Raw genomic sequence first — 10000 nt, 5'->3', positions numbered from 1 at the left:
CTGTGACACACAAGATGACTTTCAATCTAAATCTGTGGTGATGACTAAACGTTTTGAGGAAAGGGGGTACAAGACAGAGGTTGTTCAACAGGCCCAAAGGAGGGCCAACCAATGTAATAGGAGTGACCTACTCATTAAAAAACGGAAACCCAAGAGGAATCATCAAGTTTTCTTTTCCACCAGATACAGCAAGGCAGCTTTGAAAATTAAAAACATAATAAAGAGTAATTGGGCCATTCTTCAAAGCGACCCCTCATTGAAAGAGATATTGTGTGATCCTCCCTCATTTTGTTTTAGACGAGCACCCACATAAGAGATAAATCAGTAAAGAGTAACCTTACAGTTGAAAAGAAAAAACATTGGCTACGTAAACTGAAAGGGAATCACAGGTGTGAGAACTGCAACCATTACGGTAATGTAGTAAAAAACCGTTACTTTTGTGGATGTGTTTTCCAGTAAAAGCTTTACTGTTAATGCCTTTGCCAACTGTAACACTACCTTTGTAGTCTATAGACTCGAGTGAGAGTGTGGCTGCTTCTACATCGGCAGGACGAAAAGAAGGCTGAAGGACAGAGTTGCAGAACATAAGTACGCCATAAGGACAAGAAATCCTGCTTACCGCATATGGCGGTCCATTACCAGCAGGCTGGTCATCCCTCTGCTTCTTCCCTCAAAGTGATGGTGATCGAGGTTGTCCCCAAACCCGTGAGAGGTGGAGATCATCTAAGGACCTTTCTCCAAAGGGAAACTTTCTCGATCAGTAAACTTAAGGCAACCTCTTTCCCTGGCCTTAATGAAGAATGTGACTTTTCCCCCTTTTTATGAAGCATGGACATTTATTTGTGTACTTTTATTACTTTCTCAACTGAAATCTATTTCTCTCTTTCTCACTAGTGAGATGTCTCTTTGTTATTATTTTGCTAATTATTTATTTATTTTTTCAACCTACTTGTTGATAGTCACATGGATGAGAAGGCTCCACCCACTGAACACCTAAGGGTGTCCATTTTAAGCTTGGTTGTACTTCCTGTTTCTAAGGCCAATATGGCCGCAACGCGTAGGCCAATGTGCTTTTAACCAGTTCTTGCCATGATGTATTAAAGGCTTTTTATACTTTTTCAACCTCAGAGTGCCTCTGCAAACTCTTTTTTCTTTGGATTCTCACTTCACCCGTCGCAGAAGAGCACCTGAGCAAGTAACTATCTGAAGTCTCCTGAGCGCCCTAAGGCCCTTTGTGTCTTCTCAGGGCCCTGAACTATCTGGTGACTGGAGTGTTGATTGGGAAGTGGAATCGTAGGAACTAGTATTTGGAACTACTCTCCAACCCAACACCCTTTTGGCCAACACTCACAGCCAGCCTTAGACTTGCACATGTGTACACACACACACACACACACACACACACACACACACACACACACACACACACACACACACAGACAAACACACACACACACACAGACAAACACACACAGACACACACAGACAAACACACACACACTTGTCCAGACACAAACATAAACATCCACACATGTTGGTGAACATGCAAACATGCGTACACACTATAGCTTAGCGCTGTATAAACATGGTAAATAGCCAGCCCTGTCCACTCACGCATCAGCCCTGACAGTGTGCATACAGTAGGATAGTGTGTCCAGGAGCCCCTTCCCTGAGTCCCCAGCCCTCAAGTATGTTTGGAGAGGCAGAATCTCCACAGAGCCTTCTCTCTCTATCTATCTTTCTCTCTCTCTCTCTCTCTCTCTCTCTCTCTCTCTCTTCTTTCCTCCCTCTTTCTGTGTTAATGCAAAAATAAGCAGCTCTGCTGCTGCTGCTAACCTGTTTTAAAGACCTCCGCTAACATTTACAAACCTCCAGTCCAACTCTAAAAACATTTACAAACCTCCAGTCCAACTCTAAAAACGTTTACAAAGCTTGAGCATACATCTAAAACATTTAGAAACCTCCCTCTTCCTTTTTATCAACAAAAGTGAGGATCAGTCTCTCAGAGGAGGACAGCACACTGCCCAATGTTTGCCAGATCTGACACACACACATCCTCAAGAAGGGAGAGACCTAGATGTGAGTGAGACATGGGACGTGTGTTCTTGTGTGTGTGTGTGTGTGTGTGTGCTTAAAACGTCCACACACACACACACACACACAAGAACACACCCAAGTACACACATACTCTTTCCCAACACTTGGGAGGGACTCACTCTCATCTGAATCCAAACCCTCCTCTAATCTCCAAAACTATTAAAAACCACTAGGGTTCTCTCTCCTCCAACTGGACCTGACTATGAGCTCCATTACACCAGAGGCCAAACCACTGGCACAGCAACAGAGAGGGTGGTGGTGTGTGTGCTTCTGTGTTTAGGACAAAGTGTAAGTGTGTGTGTGTGTGTTCAGCAGGTCTCGGGAGGAAATGAGAGCTGCTGAGATGAGCCTGGTTAAGGATAAATAAGCTCTGCGCTTTAATGCTCCCAAACATAAACTTTAATTATGAGTCCGAGCAGACCACGTCTCTCTCTCTCCCTCCCTCTCTCTCTCTCTCTCTCCCTCTCTCTCTCTCTCTCTCTCTCCCTCTCTCTCTCTCTCTCTCCCTCTCTCTCCCTCTCTCTCTCCCTCTCTCTCTCTCCCTCTTTCTCTCCCTCTCTCTCTCTCCCTCTCTCTCTGGAGCTCCCTCTCTCTGGAGCTCAAGTGTCTCTCATTAGAGCTGCCGTTTGTTTTGGGCCTCCAGGAGAGTGAGGATCTCCTGTGCTGGTAAATTACCTACATGAGCTAATGATCAGACACGATTAGAGTCGTACACCCGCACCCCCACACCCCCGCAGACACACACAGACACATACACACACACTCATGAGTTTTCATCAAGTCAGATGAGAATAGAGTGCCTATCCTAGACAAACTCATATGGACAACTGCCCACATGGTCCTGCTCTGTCTCTCTCTCTTTTTCACACACACACACACAGAGAGAGAGAGAGAGAGAGAGAGAGAGAGAGAGAGAGGTTCAGCATTATACTAGCCTAGAAATCTAGACGCACCCTATCGGCAGCAAATTACATTTGCTTCCAGGGCTAGTCTAGCAACTCTCTGTTGGCTTGTGAGCTCGAAAAATTAAACTTCTATCAGGCCAATCAAATCGTGTATAGAGTCGTTAGGCGGGCTTAACATAATGATTGATGGCAGAGTTGCAACGGTTTGGCTTGAATTCCCTGCTACTTGAAAACAAAGAAGATGTTGCTGTTGGCCAACAGTGTGACACGAGTTAAGCTTGTTTTAAGATGGCAAAAGATTGAACTAGCCAACTAGCTCCGCTGGTGGGAAAACGCATGGGACTCAGCGCTGTCCTATTGCGTGCAGAGGGAATTTGAAAGACAACCGATTATCCCGCCCCTCAGACTGACCACTGCGAACGGTGAGTGCCCAGACCCTACATTTTAATGTGGGTCTGGCTCGTCAGGCTAGCATTATACTGTTGATTGTCTGTTTTTTTCTTTTTTTGCCATTTTTCTAACTTGTTTATTTTGCTGTGATAGCACACAGGCACACAGTATTCCTCGATATCACTTTCATATGTAATAACACACAGTGTAAAGCTCATGGCCTCACTCAGTTCACACACCCTGGCACACAACATATGCTCTCACATATTTTCCACTTAGATGCACCCTGCAGGCACTTTTCTCTCATCAACTAACTAGCAAACGATTAAGTTACACTCACATTGGTACACAGTAATACACCACAGGAGACATAGGCACTCACTCACACACAGTCACTCACTCACTCACTCACTCTCACACACACACACACACATACGCACCGATTCCCAAAGCTAAAAGACCAAACCCTCCAGCTGTCAGTCAGTACAGCCCTGGAAACCCTGGAAAAAGAGAGAGAAAAGGAGAGAGAGAGGGAGAGATAGAGAGGGATAGAGAGAGAGGGAGAGATAGAGAGGGATAGAGAGAGAGGGAGAGATAGAGAGGGATAGAGAGGGAGGGATAGAGAGAGTTGAGAGGAGGGGGAGAGGGAGAGAATCAGTGAAGGAGTTTGAAATGCTGTGATCCAGTGACGAAATGCCCTTGAGGAAGTGCTTTGCTGAAAGCCAAGTCAGGCTAAGGTGTGAAAGATGGCCTCCCCCATGCCGGCGATTAATGGACTCATCCATAACACTGCTGTGGGTGCGGAGGGACAGCTCAAAGGTGGGGGTGAAGGGTTCAACCACACACTGACCCTGCTCCTGTTACACCCTCATTTACCGTGTTATTTGTGACATACAGTGTGTACACACACACACACACACACACAGTTTGAAAGAGAAATACACACTTTTGCACACTCATCTTTCAACTTACTAGTCCACACACACACACACACACACACACACACACACACACACACTTAGCCTACCCTAGTGTCCCCACAGTCTGGAGAGGAAATGCACGATTAGTATTGTGTTTGCTGGATGATCACACACACACCTTCTAATTATTTCCAGAACTTTCTCTGGAGAAGTGTGAGTAACACTTGGGCTCACAAACATGTCTGCCGATGGTCAAGGCTGACCTTCATATCAGTTTACCATCGGTTCACTCTTTCTCCTGCTGAGTGCTCAGAGGTTCCCAGGGCCCATTTCACAAAGTGGGCACTCTCTCAAATCCCCCCTCAAAGTTGAGCCGTAGGACCAATCACCACCCCTGTGACAAAGACCATTTGAGACAGGCACAGGTATCTGCCCATCACAACAGGAAGTCTATACAGTATATTAAGGGGATATATTAAGGGTCTATATATTAAGGGGATATATTGAGGGTCTATATATTAAGGGCGTGGAAAGATGGGGATGCCTGTGCTCATGTGTCCACAAAAGAGAAGAAAGACAGGTGTAGTGTCCTCATACCTGGCATAGACATAATATACATAGACGCCCCATTGGCTGCTGGAAACAAGAAATGCGGCCGCCATCTTGGACCGGTCATACTCCTCGTTGCGTTGCAGCAAAAGACACAAGATGACAGCACTGTGCCGCATGTTCCTTCTCAAATCGGCGGACCATACTCGGGGGATTTACTTTTCACAAGTAAGATTTAACATTACCGTACTATTGGTTGTATTTTGTGAATAGAATATTACCAGAGAGCTGAGAAGGAGCAATCTTTGATATTACCAGAGCCCGTCTACGGAGAGCCTCCCCACTCTCTATTAATCCCATACAAACCGAATTTGGCTGCAGTTCACCAGAGTTCACCTAGATGGCGATCGCGGGCGAGTCCAAAATACATGGGGCCATATGGAGCTACATGGCTACATTTATTGTTTTCACCTATTTAACAACTGAAACCCTCAGATTTTATTTTATTTTTCGCTAAATGGATATGGATTATCAATCAAAAGTGAAATAATCCGGGAGTCATGTCCTTTCGTTTTCTTACAGGTTGGGTCGTTGCCCATAACACGCTAGCATTGATGCTATGCTATGCTATGATCATGCTAATGAATGACGTCATTGACACGTTTGAAAGGCTTTTTAGAACAATTAAGTGACTTTAAAAAATATAATACTCAACCAAGTGTATTGTCTTTGTCTCCCCTTTCGAATACAATATTCAAATTGCTTGAAAAAAAATTATATCCCGAGAAAAGTGGATTCTGAGGGGTACAGCTCCATAGACCTCCATTCATTCTGGACTCGCCCGTGAGCGCCCCTAGATGCAGTACCACACCGGAAGAGTTCCGAGAGTGAAGGTTCTCCCCTTATTGACATTCTCTGATATTACCAAGGGGGGATAAGGGGAGAAGGGGGTAATAAGGGGAGAACCGCCACTCTCGGGAAACTTCCGGTTTCTGAACTGGTTGCAGTTCCTTTTCTGGTTCCACATGAGGGCGCTCACGAATAAGTGCAGAATGAATGGAGGCCTATGGAGCTGTACCCCTCAAATCCACTTTTCTCGGGATATAATTTTTTGCCCAGAAATTCGAATGTTGCCGTCAAAAGAGGGGGCAGAGAAAATACAAACCGCTGAGTATTATATATTTTGAGTCACTTATTTGTTCTAAAAAGCTTTTCAAATGTGTCAATGACGTCATTCATTAGCAGAAAGCTAGTGTGTTGTGGGAAACGACCCAACCTGTAAGAAATCGAAAGGACGTGACTACTCGTTCATTCAACTTTTGACCTATAATCCATATTGAGCTTGCAGAAACCACAATCAAATCTTCAATTTCTCAACGACAACCAGGTGAAAGAGACACATTTAGCCGTCTAGCTCCATAGACCCCCATTGTTTTTGCACTTATTCGTGATCGCCCCTAGCGGAACTGCAACATATTGCAGGTACAATGGAGTTAACCCATTTAAGCCCAAATTTTTCCCAGACATGCAAATATGCAAATCATGTGTTATTAGCAACCCTTTGAAGTAATCAATAATTATTATTTTTTAAAAATGTAGAAAAGTAGATGAAAAAGTGAGTTTTATTACCGGTCACAATTGTGGCTCGTTAAAATAGAACCCTGAATGTGTATGTCTGTGCGTGCGTGTGTGTCTGCATGTAGAGTTAGTGTATATGGTCTGTGTGTGTGTATCTGCATGGGGTGTGAGAGTTAGTGTGCATATTGTGTGTGTGCGTATATACACACACACACACACACACACACACACAATATGCACACTAACTCTCACACCCCATGCAGATACACACACAGACCATATACACTAACTCTCACAACTACATGCAGACACACACGCACGCAGACATACACATTCAGGGTTCTATTTTAACGAGCCGAAGCTCCTGGTGTGTGTCTGTGTGTGTGAATATGTGTATGTGTGTGAGTGTATGTCTGTGTGCGTGTGTATGTGTGTGTGAGTATGTATGTGTGTGTGTATCTGTGTGTGAGTGTGTGTATGTATGTCTCTGTATGTGTGTATGTATGAGTATGTGTATGTCTGTGTGTTTGTAGGTGTAGAAGTATATGTGCATCTAGATACAACATTCTATCCCACCTAGTGACCGTTAACATGTTTACTCATTCTGCAAACACACCAAAGACATTTGAATAATTAAAAATGTATAAATCATAACTAGACACCTTAAAGACCATGTGTACAAAAAATATTTGTCCTATGTTTATTTTAACATACTTTAAAAACCTTTTATTTGGGAGCTGTGAGGCCGTCACCCTCTTCTCAAGGTGCAACCAGGAAGTAAACAGCTCTGGTCATGTGACAATTTACTCAAAACATTTGACACTGCACACATTTCATTGAAACACTCTATTGTTTCAATATTTACTGAAAGAGTATTGGGATATTCCCCAGTTACAGTTTTAGAGGCTTATAAGTACATCTTTTTTTTCGGTCACAATTGTGACCGATGGGGTGAAATGGGTTAATAGGGAGTGATCCGGCTCTCCGTAAACAGGCTCTGATATTACTGTGAAATAGTAATGAAATATGAAAATAGTAGCCATCTAGCTAGGCTATGTTTACTCGGTGTTCACCCGGCTATGAACTGAGACTTGATAAGTCATATTCCATAACACTGACTTAGATTACAACTGACACAAGAAGGCTATTGTAGAAATAAATCATACTAGATTTGGCCGGCAAATTTAACACAAGTGGCACAGACTAATCGCTAGCTGCTACTTGTAGCCTAAGTGTGTTGGTGGTAGCCTAGCTTCACTATTTTTTCTTGAATAAAGTAACTTTTCAATAGCTCAACTTCTTTATTTATCAAGTAGCTTTAGCCAGACAAGCTACACTTTTCTTGTCATGTGAAATTAGCACAATTTAAAGTTCCTATGTAGTGAACTAGCCTAATGCTGTGTTTGTGTTAGGCTACTAATACATTTGACTGGGTGGTAGTTTTGTGTAGTGTTTTATTCATGGCAGAGTAACTGATAGTTTAGCTCACTACAATTTCGAAGTAGCTTGCCCAACACTGTATTATTCACATGTCATTTACCCTAAGAATATGATGCCTCTCAAATTCCTTTTCATTCATTTATTTATTATTTTGTATCTCCCCAGAACAACTGCCTTGTTTAAGAAGACTGAATGAACTGAACGGTCTCCTCACACCCCTGGAACTGAGGAAGGTGCAGCTCTTCATTGCAGTACTGCAGGGCATCTGCTACACTGTGACTGAATGTTTGATTTATGAGCTCCACCTTCATCACCTGCATTCGCCCATTTTCCCATTTGTCCCGTGTCCCATTTTCCCATCGTCTGGTTGACTCAGTCCTCTTTTATGGAGTTTACCCAGTTTCACTATGTTCTCATCTTATTTGCCCACCTGCTGTCTGAAGCACTTTTGTTCTCAGCCAAAGTGTACCCAAGCAATTTTAGCAAGGCAACATACAAAATTACATGCACCAGTTGTCGAAATCATAGAACCAACTGCATGACGGTAACCTCTGTCTCACTGAGCCTGTGAAGACACTCCCTGATTCTTTACTGATTGCAATGAAGGGGACTGATCTTAGCAGTTTCTAAAATGTTTCTTATTTCCTTTTTATTTAATCTCTTTATTGGGGCTGGAACCTTTCTGTGAACTGTAAATAACAGATGAACCCATTGACACTGTACAAGTGACAAGTCACCTTTTTGTCTTGAATTATGAACTGTTACACTTACTATGCCAACCCAATGTCTGTTTTTTAAGAATCAGAAACAAACCTACAAACTTGCACTTTACTCTAAAAGTAAGTTGTTCCCAGTTGTATCATATATCAGAATATTCTATTACTGTTAAGCCCACTATGAATATTAAAATACACCCAACCATGTTTCCTGTATCATACAGCTTTTCTACTGGGAGGTTTACAACTTATTCTGAGTCAATTTACCCAAGTTTGTCACTAAACCACATAGGCTTACTTGGAATACCCCTCAGATGTCTGAATGGCACTGATCTCACTTAAATGTTGATAGAACTTTTCTGTCAACTGTGAACTATATTTAACTCATTAAACTTGTATCAAACTAGTTTTGTCTATGCTGTCAAACATGGATCATGTTCCCAGTTTTGATATCGGACGTCAGGTCACTTTATATCATATATCAGAATATTATATTAGGCTACTGTTAAACCCACTATGAATATTAAAATACACTAAATCATGTGTCCTGTATCATAGCTACACGTATGACCTTTGCAGCAAAAAAAAAAAACGCGTGAGAATCTGTTCGGTATTCAGTGAGATATGATTCATTAAGTGCGCTGACAGCTCATTGCACCGGCCAAACAGATTACACTGAGTGGAGTGGATGACCGGTCCAAGATGGCGGCTCCAAATCTCGTCAGCGCTAGTAGGGCGTAGCGGTCGATGCGGCGTCTATGTATAGGCCCTATTATGTCTATTATAGACCAGACCACCTTCCAGAGAAAGGATGTAGTGAGCAGATCCAACGTGGAGTGACAATATCTTTAGCTGAAGCAGTAAGCATGACCTATTTATCCAGCCTGTGGGGAGAGCCAGGCAAAGCTTCACTGGACTTTGAATGCTGCCAAACTCCTGAGGAGAAGCTAGATGAGCTGATATTGCAACAGAACAGACACAACTTCAGAATCTTGTGTTGCTGTGCCCTCTAGTGGCCAATGGTAGTACTCTTTACAGAGTAGCGCCGACGGAACTCCATACATTCACATACATTTGCTTCAACACATTTGAAACTGTGTCTTCAAAGCAAAAGCCATTGTGGTAGGGATGCCATATCTCAGACAGATCTATAGGACTGTTGCTTTACACACCAAGTACACTACCATAGTTGCCTGCCTGTCACCAGACAGCTTCTCAAGGTTTGTCTGAGTTCATCTACTACCACAGCTGACTGGAGAGGGATAAGTAAACACTGGGCTTCCTTATGACAGTTCCTAGTGACATTTCCCATATTTTCACATCCCTTATATAGATTATATAGGCTTGGCTCTCAGTCCTAGAGATCAGAGTTTACTTATGGTGTTATTGGACGAACATCATTGCA

Source organism: Alosa sapidissima, chromosome 7 (genome assembly GCF_018492685.1).
Source record: "Alosa sapidissima isolate fAloSap1 chromosome 7, fAloSap1.pri, whole genome shotgun sequence".
Lineage (NCBI taxonomy): Eukaryota > Metazoa > Chordata > Actinopteri > Clupeiformes > Clupeidae > Alosa > Alosa sapidissima.
This window is presented reverse-complemented; position numbering follows the sequence as displayed.